This window comes from Hemiscyllium ocellatum, chromosome 9, assembly GCF_020745735.1.
Source record: "Hemiscyllium ocellatum isolate sHemOce1 chromosome 9, sHemOce1.pat.X.cur, whole genome shotgun sequence".
In the NCBI taxonomy this organism is placed as follows: domain Eukaryota; kingdom Metazoa; phylum Chordata; class Chondrichthyes; order Orectolobiformes; family Hemiscylliidae; genus Hemiscyllium; species Hemiscyllium ocellatum.
The window spans coordinates 67,440,768-67,462,498 of NC_083409.1; positions in this window are offsets into that span (position 1 = coordinate 67,440,768).

The following is a 21,731-nucleotide window of genomic DNA, read 5'->3' on the forward strand; positions in this document are numbered from 1 at the left end:
CCAAAGGACACAGCTTAAAAATACGGGGTAGACCATTTAGGACAGAGATGAGGAGAAACTTCTTCACCCAGAGAGTGGTGGCTATGTGGACTGCTCTGCCCCAGAGGGCAGTGGAGGCCCAGTCTCTGGATTCATTTAAGAAAGAGTTGGATAGAGCTCTCAAGGATTGTGGAATCAAGGGTTATGGAGATAAGGCAGGAACAGGATACGGATTAAGGATGATCAGTCTTGATCATATTGAATGGTGGTGCAGGCTCGAAAGGCAGAATGGCCTACTCCTGCACCTATTGTCTATTGTCTATCATACCACAATGATGTGGGACACCCTTACTGGACTATAATACAAGAATCCACCAGAGCAATCTTCGTATTGAAACCTCATCTTATGGAAGACAGGAGCCCTGGTGCAGGCCTCCAAAAGGCTACTCGTACACCAATGATAATCTATATCACTCTGTACATGAGGGAAGCCAGCAATGGTCAAAAATCCCACTGTCTGAACTGCATGAATGCCATGGCTGAAGGAGATAACCCACTGCGATCTGGAGAAAAGTTAAATCCCAGCTGTATTCATCAGATGAAGATGGGAGATGCCACAGAATCCAAGTTGCTCCTTGAAATGAGCTATTGGCATAAACATTTGGGGCAGCTTTGACCTTCATAGCTGCATGTTGCGTCTCACTGTCAGTATACCAGTATGGGTATATCTTTAGAAAACATGCTAATGATGTTGCCACTGTGTCATGGCATAAGACCTGAGTGTATAATGGCCTCATACCCATCTTACCCAGTTCTCTTGAAGCATGATACTCTACTGGAAATGTCTTTAGGAAAGGAAATTTGCTATCTTCACCTGGTCTGGCCTATTTATTACTCCAGACCCACAGCAATGTGGTTGACTCTGAAATGCCCTCTGAAAAGGCCTAGCACGACGCTTAATTCAAAAATAGCTGGGGATGGGCAATAAATGCTGGCTAGCTAGCAATGCCCACATCCCATGAGTGAATAATAAAACACAATGTTGTAACTTAGTGTAATATTAACCTAGACATTTATATCCCTGAGAATGTAATGCTTGTACATGATAGCTAGTTGTAATAAATATCTGTTGGATTCTTCAATAACCAATTCTTCACAACCAATTTCTTACATTACAGGAGGGAACATAAATATTCCTTCAGGTAGGAAAACACTGTGTTGGAGGCAAACTCACACCATGCTGGCAGCAGGCTATCTATGAATAATTTCCATACCTTAGTGACAGATAATTGAAAAATTAATTGGCCAAGTTGACTTTGTCTTGCTTTGGACAGGACATACCTGGGTAAATTTCCATTTTAAGTAGGTATTAGTGTTGTAGCTGTACTGAAACAGCTTGGCTAGGGGCCAGGAAGGTTCTGGAGTACAAGTCTTCAGTATTATTGCCAGAATTTTGTAAGGATTTTTGCCATATTCAATGCCTTCAGCTGTTTCTTGATGTCACATGGAATGAATCAAATTTTCTAAACATTTTAATTTGTGATGCTGGGACCTTCTGAGGAGACAAGAATGGATCACCTACTCAACATTGCTGACTGAAAATTGTTGCAAGTGCTTTAGTCTTATCCTTTGCTGCACTCCCCCATTAAGAGGATGGGGATATTTGTCTAGCAATTGGTTAAAATTGTTCACCACTAGTAACAACTGTGTATGACAGGACTGCAGAGCATCCATCTGATTTAGGAACATAGGCCTTACAGCCCCTCAAGCCTGTTCTGCCATTCAGTGAGATCATGGTTGATCTATGGCCTGACTTCATTCACCTGACTTTGGCCTATATCCCTTAACAGCTTTGCTTAACGAAAATTTATCTGTCATAGATTCAAATTAATAATGGATCTAGAATCGGCTGCCAATGTGGAAGAGAGTTTGAAGCCTCTTTCACCCTTTAGATGTAAAATTGTTTTTCAACATCTCCCCTGACCAATCTGGGCTTCATGTTTAGACTATGGCCCTTTGTTCTAGAATCTGAACTAGTGGAAATAATTCATCTCTATCTAGCAGTCTTTTCCTGTTAATACCTTGAAGACTTTGATCAAGTCACCCCTTAGCCTTCTAAATTCCAGAGAAATCAGGCCTAGTTTGTATAATGTCTCTTCCTATCTTTCTACTTGAAGTCTAGGCAGCATTCTGGTAAACCAATGTTGTATTCTCTCCAAGGTCAATATATCTTTCTTAAAGTGTGATGCCCATTTCTGCTCATAATATCTCCAATGGGGTCCAGGCAGGCATTTTATACAGTCAGTTCTGCTATAACGCATCTTTTGTTAATGTGAATTAGCTATTATGAGTTTGGTCGTTTCTAAAATGCAAACTTTTAAAATGTGTGTTGACTATAACGCAATTACATTGCCAACGTTTTATGTGTTATTTGTATTGTGTGAATTTTGTATAGTGTGGGGTCACACAGGAAAGCAACTAAGATGTTATTGAAGAAATGCCTATAACTGCATAATGTTAGTTGTGGAATTTCTTGCTGTTAAAGTTGATTGGCACACAAGTAATCTACAGCTAGCTCAGATTGATACTCATCTGTGATATGTGTGGTGCTCTCCTACCAAGCACACCTGCATTCTTCATTGAACAAGAGTTGATCCTTTGGCTAGGATTGAGTCCATGCATTGTGAGGTAAGACAATGTAAATTTTTATTTTTATTCTGTGCAAACCTAAATTAGTTTCTTGTTTGTGGTTGACATTAAACTGACAGCTACAATTTAAATTCGTAGTTGTCAGCCTTAAGCAGGATTGTTTCAAAGGTTTCAATGAAACAACAGCTTTATTAAGAGCCAGCTGAAACTGGATCCTCTTTAATGACTAGGTCATTTGTGTTAGGAGTTTATGCAAGTATGTAGCCAACTTAGTGCAGCTTAGAACTTGAGAGCAACTCACAACAGACTGCTGGTGTTGTGAAGCATAGGGAGACAAAGAGTCATTTGGTTGACTTTGCAGGACAGCTGTTTGACAGGAAGAGAGAGTATGCAAACATAGAAAAAAAGCAGGTAAGGCCAGAGGGGAAAAGATGGTAAAAAGCAAATTTCATGAACCTACACTTCTATGCACATTGTCTTTAAAACAAAATAAATGAATTCAAATCGCTATGTTTTCATGAGGATAAGCAGGAAAGAAATGGTGGTGGGGTAGTTTCGTTAGTCAGAGATGAAATAATTACAATAGCAAGAAATGATCTTAGATCAGAGGATGAAGAAGCCAGATGGATGGCAGTTAAAAAAACAAGGAGACAAAGACAATAATGGGAGGAGTCTACAGGGCCCCAGTTGTGTTGAAATATAAATTCAGCTGTGATTGATGGTCCAAAGTATCTCATGGATACCCAATCTTGCATTGTTGGATGTGTTCAATACCTATGCCATTTAGCGCATTAAATGACACGATATTATCACACACAAGATGAAAGGTAGCTCAATATGAAGACAGAACTTTGGCTCCACAAGGATAATGCAGTAGTTATTTCAACTGATACTATCATAACAGATGTATCTGTAGCAGGCAGATGGTTGAGGATGTGTCAAGTGTGTTTTTTCCCTTCATGGTTCTTTCACCACCTGCCTAGGTTGATGCCAAGTGATCTTCTAGTTTAATTTTTGCTTTCAGACTTTTTAGCGCACAGTTTGAACTCAGTTGTTTTCTTGACCATTTCACAGGCTAGTTAAGAATCATCATGTTGCTATACATCTAGAATAGCATGGAGTCCAGATTCAGGAAGAATGGCTAAATTTCCTACCCTAAAGGACATTAGTGAAGCACGTGAGTTTTTATGACAGTTGACAATGGATTTGCGGTCTTCATTAGGCTTTTAATATCATTTGGATTTCAATTCTGAATTTACTTTTCCAAGGAACAGCACCTAGGAACAACTGCTTCCTGTTCATCTCCCAGAACATTTGCTTCTCCTGACCAAATTATTAAGAATGATCTTTAGCTGATTCTTGACCAAAAGAATACAAGAACAGAATAACATAAGATTATAAGAAATAGGAGTAGGAGTAGACTATATGGACTGTATAGGCTATATGGAGCACCATTCAGTTCGACCATGGCTGATCATCAGCCTTAACTGCACTTTCTGCTCACTCTGCTTGTCTCTTGATTGCTTAAGATTCTAAAAATTGACTACCATTGTCTCAAAATATATCTATGAACCACTCATACTGCTTTCACAGCATCTCAGTGATGTAATTCAATCTCATCCCAGTCTTCAATAATCAGCCCCTTCCTGACTCTGCCCATACCCTATATTCCCTGACCGCGAAAATGCCTCCTAGGGCCTTTCCTATTAAAGCCCTTCAGAATCTTTTATGTTTCAGTAAGTTCAGTGACATTGTTCTGTAGTCCAACAGTATAGGCTCAATTTACCCAGCCTATCATCATACAATAGCCCTCTCATAGAATCCCTACAGTGCAGAACCAGGCCATTCGGTTCATTAAGTCCAGACCAATACTCTGAAGAGCGTCCCACTCCCTACCTATCCCTATATTTCCCATGCCTAGGCCCCCTAGCCTGCATATCACTCGATACTATGGGACAATTTAGCAGGACCAATCCATTTAACTTGTACATCTGTGGAGGAAACCAGAGCACCCAAAGGAAACCCACCAAAACTGGGGAGAATGTCCAAACCCAACACAGACAGTCGCCTGAGGGTAGAATTGAACCGGAGTCCCTAGCTTTGTAAGGCAGTAGTGCTAATCACTGAGCCGCTGTGCCGCCCTGACAGGCATAAATGTAATGAACCTTCACTGTGCTACCTCCAACGCAAGAATATCCCTCCTCAGTTATGGAGGCCAAACAGTTCCTGGTGTAACCAAAATCCCTGTACAATTGTATCATGACTTTCTTGTTGATCACAATGGCAGTTACCTAATATAGACAGTCAGTGATTTATAGCAATTCTCTGACAGTTTATTGAGAAGCAGCAGTTTAGATATGGTACATTGTTAATTAGGCAAAGATAGGAAATAAACAACCCATGACAAATGAGAACGCTTTATTGATCCTGGAGCAGTGGAGGAGCACAGACAGTATACTTTCCTGTCCCAGTTATATTGTCCTTAATGGTGGCCTCTGGTCAGCTTTGGTGGTCTCAGTACCAACAATTTTTGTTTTTTCCTTAGACTGATGTTCGGAACTTCTGGTCCTGCCCAGGGACATGGTGCTGTGCATTTCCTTGGATCTCCTCTTCCCGTCCTCCCCTTCTAACCTGTTAATATTCCTTATTTTGGGGACTGGTCATCTCTGCTATGTCACTCACCTATTTAATTTTTCTTGGTCAATGACCATGGGACAGCAACTCATGGGTTAGATAACCTTTGTCCCCTCACTCTCCTCAATTTGAAAGTTAGTTTTCATTCCTTGTACGATCTACATTTTCGATAAAATCCACCTACAATGGGATAGGTTCAGGACCCTAATGATTCCACATGATCTGTCCTCTGTTTTCGTACAGAGATTTGTTTGCAGAAGGCTAATTACTAATGTGACACAGTTAGATGAGGTCTTGTGCTACACAGAAAATCCTGAGCATGGAATGGTGAGTTGACGCAGGTTTAAGGAGGCCCCTAATTCTCAAACTTTTTTTGCATTCTTATTCTCCAATTCCCTTGCAATAATAGCCAATATGCCATCTGCAAGCTACATTTTTGTGTACTTGGTATAAATACACTCAAGTCCCTCTCAACAAAAACTTTCACAAAAACATATTGCTTATCTATTCCTACTACTAAATGAATAAGCTCACATAGTCCCATCTTGTACTCCTTCTGCCACATGCATAGACACATAAGAACAGAAGTAAGTCATTCAGTACTTCAAAATTATTTGACCATTAAGCTACATTATGGCTGAACATTTTCTTAACTCACCTACTTTCACTGGTACATTAACCATTAACTACCTGATTAGCAAGAAATCCTCCAGAACGACAGAATGCATGTGAAGTGCTGTCTTGGTCTATGGACGCTAGCCATGCCATTAATATGTTTTCATCCACTTTATGAAAACCAAAGGAATTATTTTAAAGTGGACTTCCCATAAACGTGTTGCGTATTTCTGAGTTTCAACAAATGCCTCTGGAACGGTGACGAAGAGAAAAAGAAAAGGAACTTTATTATTTTAACATGGAATGAGTTATGTAGTTTTACCCTCCATGACTGTCTTGATACGACACTGTTTATGGATGTCTCATGAAATGGAATCAAGTGTTATTAATGCCTGAGATCTATTGAGTTGATGCTAATCAACCTTGTCCCACTTGCCAGAGTAGGAGCATTTTAAAGCCCGGGGGTTCTGAACTTGGTTCTTTGAGATGTCACTGGCAGCCTTCAGGCATAATCAGAAAAACACAGATTGGATTAAATTTCATAAGGAATGTATATTGCAGCTTGCAGCTTCATAATGTTCAAGAGAAACCAATTTTAGTGCTTTCATCAATTTTGAAAGAAGTTGGTTAGTGCCCCAAGCATGTGTGCTTCAAAGTTAGCAGAGACGTGCACAGAGATACATCTACACACGAACAAACAAGTACAAAATCACACATAAAATGTCTTTTTTTAAAATCTTTGTGTAGTTTTAAATAATGTCTCTAACCATCTAGGTTTTGATCTTTTTTCAACTTCCATTTTTTAAAGTTCTTAAAATGACACTTGCTTATTCCTTTTAAACATTGATAAAATGTTGATTCATTTTCCAGATTCCTGTTTTCTCCATTCAGTGTTTTTTAAAAGATATCTTTATTAAGGAGGATGATGGGAGGAAAAGCATTTTACCATTCTAACAGCATGTTAATGAATTGACACAGACAATTGTTGAGCTCTTCTTGCTTTAATTAATATAGTTTCATTTTTCTAAGGAGCAAATTTTCTCTTAGAACCATAGAAACATAGCAAATAGGAGCAGGAGTACATTGCTCTTTACCTCTTTACAGGCTGCATTTAGCTCTTTAAGCTTGCTCTGCCATTCATTATGATCATGGTTGATCATCCAACTCAATAGCCTATTCCTGCTTTTCCCCCACATCATATGATCTCTTTAGCCTCAAATGCTAAATCAAACTCCTTCCCAAAATCACACAATGTTTTGGTTTTGACTGCTTTCTGTTGTCACAAATTCCACAGCTCCCCAGTTTCTGAGTGAAGAAAGTTGTCCTCACCTCAGTCCTAAATGGTTTACTCTGTACCTTTGACTATGCCCTCTTGGTTCTGGGCTCCCTGTCATGGGGAACTTCCTATCTGCATCAGTTCTGTCTAGTCCTGTTAAATTTTATAGGTTTCTGTAAGACTCCCCCCGCATTCTTCGGAATTTCAGCCAATAAAATCCTAACCAATTTGACCTCTCCTCATATGTCAGTTTGTCATTCTAGGAATCAGTCTGGTAAACTTTCACTGCACTCCTTTTATAGCAAGAGCAATCTTCCTCAGAAAAGAAGACCAAAACTGCACACCAATATTCTGGGTGTGATCTCAACAAGACCCTGTATAATTGCAGCAAGACATCCCTACTCCTATACTGGAATTCTCTTGCTATGAAGACAAACAGTCCATTTTCTTTCTTTACCACCTGCTGCACCTACATGCCTACCTTCAGCAATTAGAGTGGGAAGGCACCCAGGTATCGTTGCACATTCCCTTCTCTCAATTTATTGCTGTTTACATAATAAACTACCTTCCTGTTTTTGCTGCTCATGTGGATAAACTCACATATATCCACTTTATACTTCATCTGCCATGCATTGCCCACTTTTTCAGCATGCCAAAATCACGTTGAGGTATCTCTGAACCTTCCTTGCAGTTCAACCTCCCACTGAATTTTGTGTTAAATTGGGAAATTTAATATTCAGTTCACTAATCTAAATTATTCAAGTACTTTGTAAATAACCTAGGATTCCAGCAATGATCTCTGTGATAAGCCACTAGATATGCAGAAAAGGATCCATTTATCCCCAGTCCCATGCATTCAATTTTACAGGTTAGCCTCTTACATGGAATTTTGTCAAAGGCCTTCTGAAAGGCCTTCTTTTGTCAAAGACCACATCCAAAGGCTTCCCTTTGTCAATTCTATGAGTTACAACCTTGAATTATTCCAGTTGAGTTGCAAACATGATTTTCTTTTTGTAAATCCAGGCTGACAATCCAATCTGTTTTCCATGTGCTCTGCTATTAAATCATTTCTAATGGACTTTTCTCCCTACTTTTTTTGAATAGTGGGATTACATTAGCTATCCTCCAATCCATGGGAAATGTACCAGAGTCTATAGAATCTTTGAAGATGACTACGGATGCACCCACTATTTCTGAGGCTATTGGGATATAGATTATCAGGTTCTGGGCTTTTCCCAGTCTTCAATTCCAACAATTCCTCCCTACTTCTACTTCCCTACTAATGCTGATGTCCTGCAGTTGCTACATCTCACTAAATTGTGTCTTCCTTTGTGAACACAGAACTGAAATAATCATTTAATTGGTCATCCATTTCCCCAGTATCTAACTTGTAGGTCACATTGCAGAAAAGATTAAAATGACTAAGAGAATTTAACACTTGGATTACAGACATTCCTAACTTTATAACAATTATCTTTAATAATCATGTTGATGATTTTTCCTTTTAATTATAGAACTTAGATAAGGTACCATGTTACATTTGTAATATTTATTCCTGCAAAATTTCTAGAAATTAAGTGATGAAGCTAAATACTTTTAGGTTTTTCTGTTAATTTCCCTTATCCCTTATATAAATTATATCCACATTGTATTCTCATTTGCAGAGAGATTTGTATCTTAATTACACATTCAATGTAAAATTATTCCTCGAAGTTGTAACAGTATGAGTCCTTTCATTGTCTGAGCCATGATGTGTCTAATATATAATATTGGCATACCTTTTCAAAATCTTTTCCTTTATCCCATCAATTTTAATCATCATGTGGAATTCTCTAAACAAATGCAGGAAGCTGAGAATCTATTTCAATCCACAACTCAGCTGTATCTTGGGAGCTTTTTGGAAACAATTCAGTATTTTTGAAAGCAATGATTGATAATACTTCATTGCCCTCTCAATACAAAAAAAAATGTTTGCATCACATTTTTAACAGTTTCTAGAGACATTTGACAAGTTTATCTGGATTCATGGGAAAATGTGTATTGTAAATCTCTCAAGCCTATTGTGAAATATGGCTGACCAAACAAAAGACTTATTCTTAATTATATACGGCCACTGGTATTATTATATCATTGATATATACTCAATTTATCTTTTTGTGCTGATTGCTTTTGCATTATAATTTCTGTTAAAACATAGTTGTTTAAATGAGAAATATCAGAAACGTTTGAAAATATTCCAGAAGGACATAATTACGAACCAAATTTGTTTTTACATCATGAGGATAAACTAATTCAAAGAAACCTTTGAAAATATATCTTTATCGTCATTTAATATTCTAAAATTAGAATGTAATGAACTAAGGAGTACATTTTCTGGCTGTAATCTCATCGCTTTTTAATACCTGAACACTCATTGATAATAGTTGAACAAGTCTATATTCACAGTTGCTGGTTTGTATATGTGTCTGATTGTATAAGACCATAAGTCCATCAGATAGAGGAGCGGAAGCAAGGCCACTCGGCCCATCTAGTGCACTCCGCCATTCAATCATGCCTGATGGGCATTTCAACTCCACTTACCTGCATTCTCCCCGTAGCCCTTAATTCCTCGTGACATCAAGAATCTATCAATCTCTGCCTTGAAGACATTTAGCGTCCCAGCCTCCACTGCACTCTGCGGCAATGAATTCCACAGGTCCACCACTCGCTGGCTGAAGAAATGTCTCCGCATTTCTGTTCTGAATTGACCCCCTCTAATTTTAAGGCTGTGTCCACGGGTCCTAGTCTCCTCGCCTCACGGAAACAATTTCCTAGCGTCCAATCTTTCCAAGCCATGTATTATCTTGTATGTTTCTATTAAGTCTCCCCATAATTTTCTAAACTCCAATGAATACAATCCCAGAATTCTTAGCCGTTCCTCGTATGATAGACCAACCATTCCAGGGATCATCCGTGTGAATCTCCGCTGGACACGCTCCAGTGCCAGTATGTCCTTCTGAAGTATGGGAACCAAAACTGGACACAGTACTCCAAATGGGACCTAACCAGAGTTTTATAAAGTCTCGTAGCACAACGGTGCTTTTATATTCCAACCCTCTTGAGTTAAGTGACAACATTGCTTTCGCTTTCTTAATCACGGACTCAACCTGCATGTTTACCTTTAGAGAATCCTCGACTAGCACTCCCAGATCCCTTTGTACTTTGGCTTTACGAATTTTCTCACCATTTAGAAAGTAGTCTATGCTTTTATGTTTTTTTTGCCAAAGTGCAAGACCTCGCATTTGCTCACGTTGAATTCCATCAGCCATTTGCTGGACCACCCTCCCAAACTGTCTAGATCCTTCTGTAGCCTCCCCACTTCCTCAGTACTACCTGCCTGTCCACCTAACTTCGTATCATCGACAAACTTCACTAGAATGCCCCCAGTCCCTTCATCCAGATCATTAATATATAATGCGAACAGCTGTGGCGCTAACACTGAACCCTGCGGGACACCGCTTGTCACCGGCTGCCATTCCGAAAAAGAACCTTTTATCCCAACTCTCTGCCTTCTGTCAGACAGCCAATCCTCAATCCATCCCAGTAGCTCACCTCGAACACCATGGGCCCTCACCTTGCTCAGCGGCCTCCCGTGTGGCACCTTATCAAAGGCCTTTTGGAAGTCTAGATAGACTACATCCACTGGGTTTCCCTGGTCTAACCTACTTGTCACCTCTTCAAAGAATTCCAACAGGTTTGTCAAACACGACCTCCCCTTACTAAATCCATGTTGACTTGTTCCAATCAGACTCTGCTCTTCCAAGAATTTAGAAACCTCATCCTTAATGATGGATTCTAGAATTTTACCAACAACCGAGGTTAGGCTAACTGACCTATAATTTTCCATCTTTTGTCTTGATCCTTTCTTGAACAAGGGGGTTACAACAGTGATCTTCCAATCTTCCGGGACTTTCTCTGACTCTAGTGACTCTTGAAAGATCTCAACCAATGCCTCCGCTATTTCCTCAGCCATCTCTCTCAGAACTCTAGGATGTATCCCATCGGGGCCAGGAGATTTATCAATTTTAAGACCTTTTAGCTTTTCTAGCATTTTCTCTTTTGTAATGGCAACCATACTCAACTCAGCCCCCTAACTTCCTTTAATTGTTGGGATATTACTCATGTCTTCCACTGTGAAAACTGACGCAAAGTACTTGTTAAGTTCTCCTGCTATTTCCTTACCTCCCATCACTAGGCTTCCAGCATCAGTTTGAAGTGGCCCAATGTCTACTTTTGCCTGTCGTTTGTTTCTTATGTATTGAAAGAAACTTTTACTATCATTTCTAATATTACTGGCTAGCCTACCTTCATATTTGATCCTCTCCTTTCTTATTACTCTCTTTGTTATCCTCTGTTTTTGTGGCCTTCCCAATCTTCTGATTTCCCACTGTTCTTTGCCACTTTATAGGATCTCTCTTTTTCTTTAATACATTTCCTGACTTGCTTTGTCAGCCATGGCTGTCTAATCCCTCCCCGGATAATCTTTCTTTTCTTGGAGATGAACCTCTGTACAGTGTTGTCAATTATACCCACAAATTCCTGCCATTTTTGCTCTACTGTCTTCCCCACTAGGCTCTGCTTCCAGTCTATTTTTGTCAGTTCCTCTCTCATGCCCTCATAATTACCTTTACTGGAACACCATTACATCCGATTTTGCTTTCTCTCTTTCAAACTGCAGACTGAACTCTACAATATTATAATCGCTGCTTCCTAAGGGTTCCCTTACTAAGCACTAGGTCCAGAATAGCCTGCTCCCTTGTGGGCTCCATGACAAGCTGTTCCAAAAAGCCATCCTGTAAGCATTCCATGAATTCCCTTTCTTTGGATCCACTGGCAACATTATTTACCCTGTCCACCTGCCTATTGAAGTCTCCCATGATCACTGTGACCTTGCCTTTCTGACATGCCTTCTCCATTTCCCGGTACATGTTACGCCCCTGGTCCTGACCACTTTTAGGAGGTCTGTACACAACTCCAATTATGGTTTTTTTGCCTTTGTGGTTCCTCAATTCCACCCACACAGACTCCACATCATCTGACGCTATGTCATTCAGTGCCGTAGATTTAATTTTGTTCTTAACTAACAAGGCAACCCCACCCCATTGCCGACCTCCCTGTCTTTTCGATAAGTTGAAAATCCTTGGAGGTTTAACTGCCAATCCTGACCCCCCTGTAACCACGTCTCTGTGATGCCTACCACATCATAATCATTCACTATGATCTGTGCCATTAGTTCATCTGCTTTGTTATGAATGCTACAAGCATTCAGGTAAAGTACCTTAATGCTAACTTTATCATTAGAGATACTGGAAGTCATAAGATGCACTAAGTTATCCTTCCTTTTTGCTGCATTCCCAGTCTGCCTTGAGTTTAAATCCGCCTGCACATATGCTATCCTCCTGCTTATCTTTCCATTTAACTCCATACTCCCTGTCGCTTTCACTTTCCCTTCTCCCCAACTCAGAAGTTTAAAGTCCTACTGACCACCCTACTTATCTGATCGGTTCAGGTGGAGACCGTCCCAACGGTACAGATTCCCCCTGTTCCAAAACTGATGCCAATCCCCCATGAAGTGGAATCCCTCTTGCCCACACCAATCCCTTAGGCACGTGTTTACTTGCCTAATTTTCTTTTCCCTATGCCAATTGGCACGTGGCTCGGGCAGTAATCCGGAGATTATGACCCTTGAGGACCTGTACTTCAATTTCCTACCTTGTGCTTCGTAATCCCCAAACAGGTCCTCCACCCTAGTCTTGCCTATGTTGTTAGTACCAACGTGGACCACAACAACTGGATCCTCCCCCTCCCACTCCAACACCCTTTCAAGCCGGTCGGAGATGTCCCGCACCCTGGTACCGGGCAGGCAACACACCATGCGAGATTCCCGATCCGTCCCCCTAATTATAGAATCCCCTATAACCACTACTTGTCTATTTGCTCCCCCTTCTTGAATGGCCTTCTGCACCATGGTGCTGTGGTCAGTTGGCTCATCCTGTCCAGAGCCCTTTTCCTCATCCGTACAGGGAGCAAGAATCTCATACCTGTTGGACAAGGTCAAGGGCTGAGGCTCCTGCATTCCTGAACTCAGGTTCCCCCTACCTGCCTCACTTACAGTCACACTGTGATGTTCCTGATCACTAGCTGAATGTGAATTACTTAATCTCCCAGGTGTGACTGCCTCTTGAAACAAAGTTTCCAGGTAACTCTCCCCCTCCCGGATGTGCCGCAGTGTTTGAAGCTCAGATTCCAGATTATCAACTCTGATCCGGAGTTCTTCCAGCAACCAACACTTGCTGCAGATGTGGTCACTGCCATTCACAATGGGATCAGCCAGCTCCCACATCATACAGTTACAGCACATCACCTGCCCAACCATCTCTGCTTAGTTAATTACTTAGTTACTTTGTACAGGTTTGAGTTAGAATACTTTGATACCTCTCTGCTGTAGTCTTTCCCTAAAAAAGAATTTATATATATATATATATATTTACACAAAAACAAAGTAAATTTTTAACCAGTCACTGGTAAAGAAATAGAAAATCCTTACCTTAAAAAAACCCAGAGTAGTTAAGGAGGTTAGAGGAGGAGGGTGGGTGGGAGATACTACAGTTGTAGAATCTCGGGTTTAGCCGCCTTCCTGATTTATATACTCATTGCTGTCCTTTCTCTTTACAAAACCTCCCTTTGCAAAACTCATTCCCTTCCCCAGCACTGTCATTTATTTTGAAGTCTTCTTTGCAGCCCTAGTGATATTATTCACAAGGACATAAGTACTGCTGTGGTTCAAGTGTTGGTCATCTCAATAGTACATCTCTGTCTTTGCCTAGTACTGATGCTAATGCCCACAAAATTAAGCCCATTAATTTTGGGCTGCACACCACAACAATGGAGGTAAGAAGGCCTCAGGAAGTTAATGTGCTGTCAGTATCATGTCAGACAGATGAATAAATATGCTGTGCTGCAATCCCACGTCTGTAAACAAACAATATTTAGTCATATATTTTTCAAACATATATTGCTATCCTCAAAATATTTTGTGTATGCCAGTATTTTCTTCAATCACATCTAACAGGATTGAGGTAATTGCAACATTAATTGAAAATTAACTTCCATTTAAAATATAATTAAACCTACTATAGTATTGGGATCATGATGGAAGCTGACCAAAGACACATAGAAATAGTATGTAACAACAACCCTTTTAAAATTTGCATATCCACATTTTGCATTTTTATAGACACAAACGAGGGTAGGTCTTCTCCAGTTAATGGTAGAGCCTTGGGTATTGTTGTAGAACAAAGGGGCCTAGGGGTGCAGGTACATAATTCTTCAAAATTTGTGTCACTTATTGACAGGATGGTTAAAAAGGTGTTTGGCATGCTTGCTTTCATTGTTCAGTCTTTTGAGTAAAGGAGTTGGGATGTTCTGTTGAGGTTGTACAGGACATTGGTGAGGCCTCTTCTAGAATATTGTGTCCATTTCTAGTTGCCCAGTTATAGGAAAGATATTATCAAGCTAGAGAGGGATCAGAAGAGATTTACCAGGAAATTGCTGGGTATGGAGTGTTTGAGTTAAAAAGAAAGGCTAGATAGGCTGGGACTTTTTTCGCTGGAGCGGAGGAGTTTGAGAGGTGACCAAATAGAAGTTTATAAAATAATGAGAGGTATAGAGTTGATGGTAATTGTCTTTTCCCAAATATAGGAAATTCCAAGACTAGGTAGCACATTTTTAAGGTGAGAAGAGAGAGATTTAAAAAAGACGTAAGAGGCAACTTTTTTATACAGACAGTGGTTTGTGTGTGGAATGAACTTCTTGAGGAAGTGGTGGACGCTGGTACAATTACAATGTTTCAAAGATATTTGGATAGCAAAGGTTTGGAGGGATATGGGACAGGAGCAGGCAGGTAGGACTAGTTTAGTTTGGGATTATGTTCAGCATGGGCGGGTTGGACTGAGGGTCTGTTTTCATGCTGTATGACTATATGACTCTGTTACTCCAAATGGTCAAGCATCATTGACTCTTTTCAAACATCATAAATATCTTAAAAGATTATCTCAAAGTTGGAAAGATCATGTTGGGCTGAACATTGGCAACAAAATAAACCAATGACTAAATAAAATGGAGGCAGGTGATGGAGAAACGCAGTACTAATTTTTAAAAACAGTTTTGTTCATGGAATGTGGGTATCACTGGCTAGACCAATAATTATTGTTCATCCTAATTTACCCAGAGGGCACTTATCACTGAACCACATTCCTGATGTGCAATGAGGGTTGACCATTTTGACCATGCAAGACACTGCCTCAGAATTTAGCATGCAGTTTATCTGGCAAGAGACAGCGTCTCAGGTCAAGGCTGTGTACTACACTAAATGGCTTGGCAATGGATGCGGTTAAAAAATATCTATTTATTTTAGAAAGCTGACAAGCAAATGTATAATTTACAATTTTATATCAACCACAAAATGCTGTCTCTCATCTGTTCATACTCACTGCTAATTGCTAGAAAAAAGACTATCCATAAATCAAATTATATTGTCATTTCTGCAGAGCACTTGAGGACATGTTCCCAAAGCATTTGACTAGGCCTCTGGATCATTACATTACTGTAACACCATTGCCTCCTCGACCACTTTCCCCCGAACTGATGGCTACATAATTAATTACCCAATTGTGCGCGGATTGGTGGGTGAGATGGAAGCTCTCGCACGGTCCCCATCCTGTGCAGTAGCTATCTCTGGTGCAAGGGCTGGCTCAATTCCTTAACTGCAGATGCTCTGGTTCAGTCTGCAGCCTTAGGAACCTGCCCATCATCCTCGATGTGAAGAATGCCAATTAAAGGCCTCTTCCCAAAAGAACGGACCAGGGAGACTCCTGCCAGCAAATGTAGGATCAGGACCTGGAAATGGTCCGAATGCATAATTATTATTATAGGCAATAGATTAGAGTCTATTGTGGAAACAGGCCCTTCAGCCCAACCAGTCCACACCAACCCTCTGAAGAGTAATCTACTAAGACCCACTTCCCTCTGACTAATGCACCTAACACTATGGGCAATTTACCATGGCCAATTCACCTGACCTGCACATCTTGGACTGTGAGAGGAAACTGGAGCACCCAGAGGAAACCCACGCAGACACGGAGAGAATGTACAAACTCCACACAGACAGTTGCCCAAGGCTAGAATCAAACCTGGGACCCTGGTGCTGTGAGGCAGCAGTGCTGATCACTGAGCCACCGTGCTGCCCCAATAGATTCTGCCAGTAGATTCAAGCTGACAGTCATGGGTATGTGGCTTGCACCTAAATGCTACATGAGTGAAAATCATCTCAATCTATGAAAACAATGTTTGAGCTCTGATTGTTGGAGATTATTGGTACGTGAGTGAAGAGGATGTGATTTTAGTGGATCTGTTGTCAGCATATGACATGTTGAGATCATTCATTGGCCTTGACCACTCATCTGAGACCATTACAAAACTAGATACAGTTCCTTGAGCTAAACTACCAACAGTGACTATAATGTTGATCTGCTTCCACTTCCTTCACAATGGCTTAGTAAGGGTCCTGGTATCCTGTGGACATCCATTCTCCTGACCATCTCCTGAACTAAGGCCTTCAGGCTTTGGAAGCCATATGTCTAATGGTTCTTGTTGAACTTCATGACCATAGGAGAAAGTGAGGACTGCAGATGCTGGAGATCAGAGCTGAAACTGTGTTGCTGGAAAAGTGCAGCAGGTCAGGCAGCATCCAAGGAGTAGGATGGGCTGAAGAAGGGCTCATGCCCGAAACCTTGACTCTTCTGCTCCTTGGATGCTGCCTGACCTGCTGCGCTTCATGACCATAGACCAAGGAGGACCAATAAACAAATTTACTTTACTTTGGGGTTAAACATAGATGAGATTTAAGGAAGGTTTTCTCACAGACAGTTGTAATAACATGGATAAACTGAACAAATACCATTTCTGGCTCTGCAGAAATGACAATATAATTTGATTTACAGATAGTTTTTTTTCTAGCAATTAGCGTAGAAACAATAGATTAATTAGCCTCTTTCTGTGCTATTTAATGGTATAATTCTATAATAATGGAGTATGAATGCAGCAGTGGATACAACAGCATGAAGCACCAACAAATAAGGAAATGAATAGAGAAACAATTACAAGTAAATTAGGAAAACAACATAAAGCAATAGGTGCATAAGTAAATCAATAAATAAATGAAGCAGCAGAGAATGAATAAATGAATAGGCTGCAGGCAAAAAACAAATCAATAAGGTAATTGAGCAAATAAATACTGAAAGTGCTGGAGAAACTCAACAGGTCTAGCAGCATCTGTGGAGACAGAAACAAAGCTAACATTTTGAATCTGATATGACGTCTTTGGAAGTAGAGCTTCAGTTTTGAAGATGAAACATTGGGGTTAAATGGTCAACTCTTTCTTTCTTCACAAATGTTGGCAGATCTGTTGAGATTTTCCAGTACAATCTGATTTTATTCCAGATTCAAGCGTCTGCAGTACTTTGCTCTTATTTGAGTCAATAGATCAGTCGGGATAAATTAATTCATATCAACTTCATAACTTTGAGGCCATTAGCTCACATCCATGCTGCCACTGACTTTTATGGCTGGTTTCACCAGCGGCTAATAGTTAATTATATCAGTCCTGGGACATCTTTGCAGGAGTTCCCCAGAGGAGTGTCCTAGCCCCAGCCATCTTAAGCTGCTTCATCACTGACCTTCCCTCTTTTCTTAGGTCAGACGTGCATTGATCTCTGATGATTATACAATGTTCAAAACCATTTGAAACTCCTCAGATATTTAAGCAGCCTGTGTGAGATTTATATAACATTTGGGCTTGGGCTAATAAGTAGCAAGCAACACCTGCCACACAAGTACCAGGCAATGACCATCTCAAGTGAGAGAGAACCTTCCAATTTCCATTAGCTTTCAATGGAATGGCCATTACTGAATCCTCCACTACCAATATCCTGATCAATGACCTGAATCTGATTGAGACTGGTCATAAAAATATAGCTATTTAAAGAGCAGATCAGAGGAAGGGTCAAATCACCACAGTCCTACAAGATCATAGTGCTGCTCTCTTACCAGAAAGAGATGACTGATGATGGTTTAACCTGAAGATCGCCATGCCTCAGGTGAGGGGCCTTCATGGTAGCCTCAGCCAATATGGGAATTGAACTCAAAGTGTTGTTCTCATTCTGCAATACAAACCAGCCTTCCAACCAACTGAGCTAGGAATCCTTTGGTGATTAACTCAACTCCTGCTTTCCAATGCCTGCCTGTCATCTACAAGGCATAAATCATGGATGTGATGCAATACTCTCCATTTGCCTGGAGAGGTACAGCTTCAACAACACTCAAGAAGTTTGACACCATCCAGAGCAATGCAGTCTGCTTGATTAGTACCTCATTCACCAATTGCTCCCTTCATTGCCAATGCTCAGTAGCAGCTGTGTGTACCATTTATAAGATGCCCTGTACTAACTCACCGAGGCTCCTTTAACAGCACCTTCCAAATATCTGTAACCTCGATCACCTTGAAGCATAAGTGCAGCATATACATGGGAGCACTACTGCCTGCAAATTCCCCTCCAAGTCACTCACCATCCTGAATTTGAACTGAGTATATATAAATTTGCCTCATTATCACAGAGTCACAATCATGGAACTCACTTCCTATCAGCACTATGGGTGTACCTAAACACCACGGACTGCAGCAGTTTAAGCAGGCAATGAAGAATAGGCTATAAATTCTGACCTAGGCTGCAACACTTTTATCACATGAACAAAATATAATTTTTAAATTTGTAAATCACATTATTCCATTTACAAAAGCAAATTTAAAACAGACTCACTAATATTTAAGGTAGAAGAGGTTATTAATTTGCTCTAATATTTAAATTATAAATGTTTGAAAAGGATAGCTGTTCTTGAAAAACACATTTGGTTGGTAGATATTGGATGAAGGGCAATGAAGAAGGAGTAGGGAGTATATGCTCAGTTATAACGGTATCATGAGGCAATGATTCAATTGTAGGAAGTCAACTGGTAAAGTTGTCCTAGTACATCACACCAAGATGGTACTGGAATGTGGCAACATCTTGAGAGCTGTTTGTAGTAGATCTTATTTATACATATCTTATAATCGTTTTCCACTTGTAAACCTCAATTCTAAGTTTTCAGTATTATCAACAAAGTTATCTTAAATCTTCTTTCAGGTTTAAAGACTGACAAGGCTCGATTACCAATGCAGGAATTACAAGCCCAAGGGAATGAAAGGCCTACCAGCTTCTTGCAAGCCTGACCGCCTCTTGAAAACCCAGAAACAAGGCTTGACCAGTGTGGGAACATGACCTGATCCTACAATGACCCAACATCATGGAGGCCCAACCAGACTGACTGCTCTCCTGGATTGCTTGTGAATGAGACTAGTGCCCAGGACCCCATCGAGATGCACCCCTACCTTGCTGATGCTGGAATTGCAAGCCCAGAAACATTTCGACCTCTCACAGGACCAACCTCCTCAACCTTGTGGAAACCCAGAACTGAGGCCTGACTAGCCCGGGAATACAACATGACCCCAAGGTGACCCATTATTGAGGAAGCCTTCCGAACTGGCCACAAGATCTCCTGGAATGCTGAAGGCTGTGAGTGGTGCCCAGGGCCTCATCGGGAGCAGCAGACTTCCCTCACCAATTCCTGGGATCGACTAGCAGCAGCTGCCTATCCAGGAAACATGGAGTCATGCTGGACTTTGGGTGACACTGAAACTTTGAGGTTTCAAGACACCCTCCCCAGCATACCCCTGGTAAATGACCAAGCTATTGAGAACAGAATGGATGAACTTAAAGTTCGACTCGCCTACCAAAGGGAATTGAGAGACTGTGATGTGCTCTGCTTTGCAGAGATATCGCTCACCCCTGCTACACCTGACTATGGCTTACAACCTGACTGTTTCTCAGTTCACTGAATGGACTGCTCGGCATGTTCAGGCAAGTCAAGGGGCAGTGGGTTCTGCCTCCCCGATCAACACCTCTAGGTGCTCAGACACTGGGACTCTGGGGACTTACTGCTTCCCGGAGCTAGAATATCTTACAGTGAAGTGCCACCCCTACTACCTTCTGCACGGGTTCACCTCCCATGTGCTGACAGCGGTTTACATCCGACTCTACACGGAAGTGAAGAGTGTGCTTGGCAAAGTATACAACGCTACAAATATTCTTGAGACAGAATACTCCAAGGCCTTGTTCATTGTCACTGGTGACTTCAACCAGGCCAACCTCAAAAACGTGCCAAGAAAATACCATCAACACGTCTCCTATCCCACTGGAGGCCCGAACATCTTTGACCATTGCTTTACAACCATCAAAGATGCCAATCACTCCATTCCCCATCTACAGTTTGGAAAATCAGATCACAACACACTCTTCTTCCTCCCGGCTTACAAACAGAAATTGAAACATGAGAATGCAGTACAGAAAGTAGGGCAGTGTTGGTCTGAGGCAATGGAAGGGTTTCAATGGGACTGCTTAGAGTCCGTGGACTGGCCCATATTCAAGAACACATTGGCCAACATAAATGGTAGTATGCCACTAACATTGCAGATTTCATTCATATCTATGTAGAAGACTGCGTGCCAAAGAAGTTAATCCGAATGTTCCCCAATAAGAAACCATGGATAAACTGGGATGAACCTCCTACTGAAGTCCAGGTCTGAGGCATACAAGTCAGCAACCCTGACCTATACAGGAAATCCAGGTATGATCTTCGTAAGACCATCTCAGACACCAAGAGGCAATACTAAACTAAGCTTGAGGCCCAGACCAACCATACCTGTCATTTGAGACAAGCCTTACACAACATAACGGGCTACAAAACAAAGTCAAACAGAACCATAGGCAACTGTACAACCCTACCTAATGAGCTCAATGCATTCTACATTCACTTGGAACGGAAGGGCAGTGGAATGATTTCACCTATCCCAGCAGCCTCATATGCATCTGTACCCTCAGTCACTGCTGCAGCCTTTAGACGAGACAGAATACAGGAAAGAGACTGAATGCACATGGTGTGTTGTAAAGATAGCAATCCCTCTAACAACATCAGCAAAATGAAGGAGCAATGAAGGAGCACTAACTACAGGAGAACAACCAGAGCAATATAGAAGAATGTAGTTTGGCACTTCAGTGCAGTACTAAAGGTTTGAGTAGGCAAGGAAGACATCTTATGACCTCCCCTAGAAATCTAGGCAAGCATTTAAAACATTTGACATCATAGCAAAATTTTTCTGATGATGAAAATCTGAAATTAAGACATAAAGAAATGCTGGATATACTCCATAGGCCCAAAAGCATCTGTATAGAGAATTAAGTTATTGTTTCACTTCTTGGATTGCTTTGTCAAGCTTCTTCATTGATTCATACAACAAACCTGATACATCTAAACAATATCTAAAGCTAGTAGGTGTGATGGTGGAGATGGAGAAGGGGAGGGCATCCATCAAATATATGACCCCTGA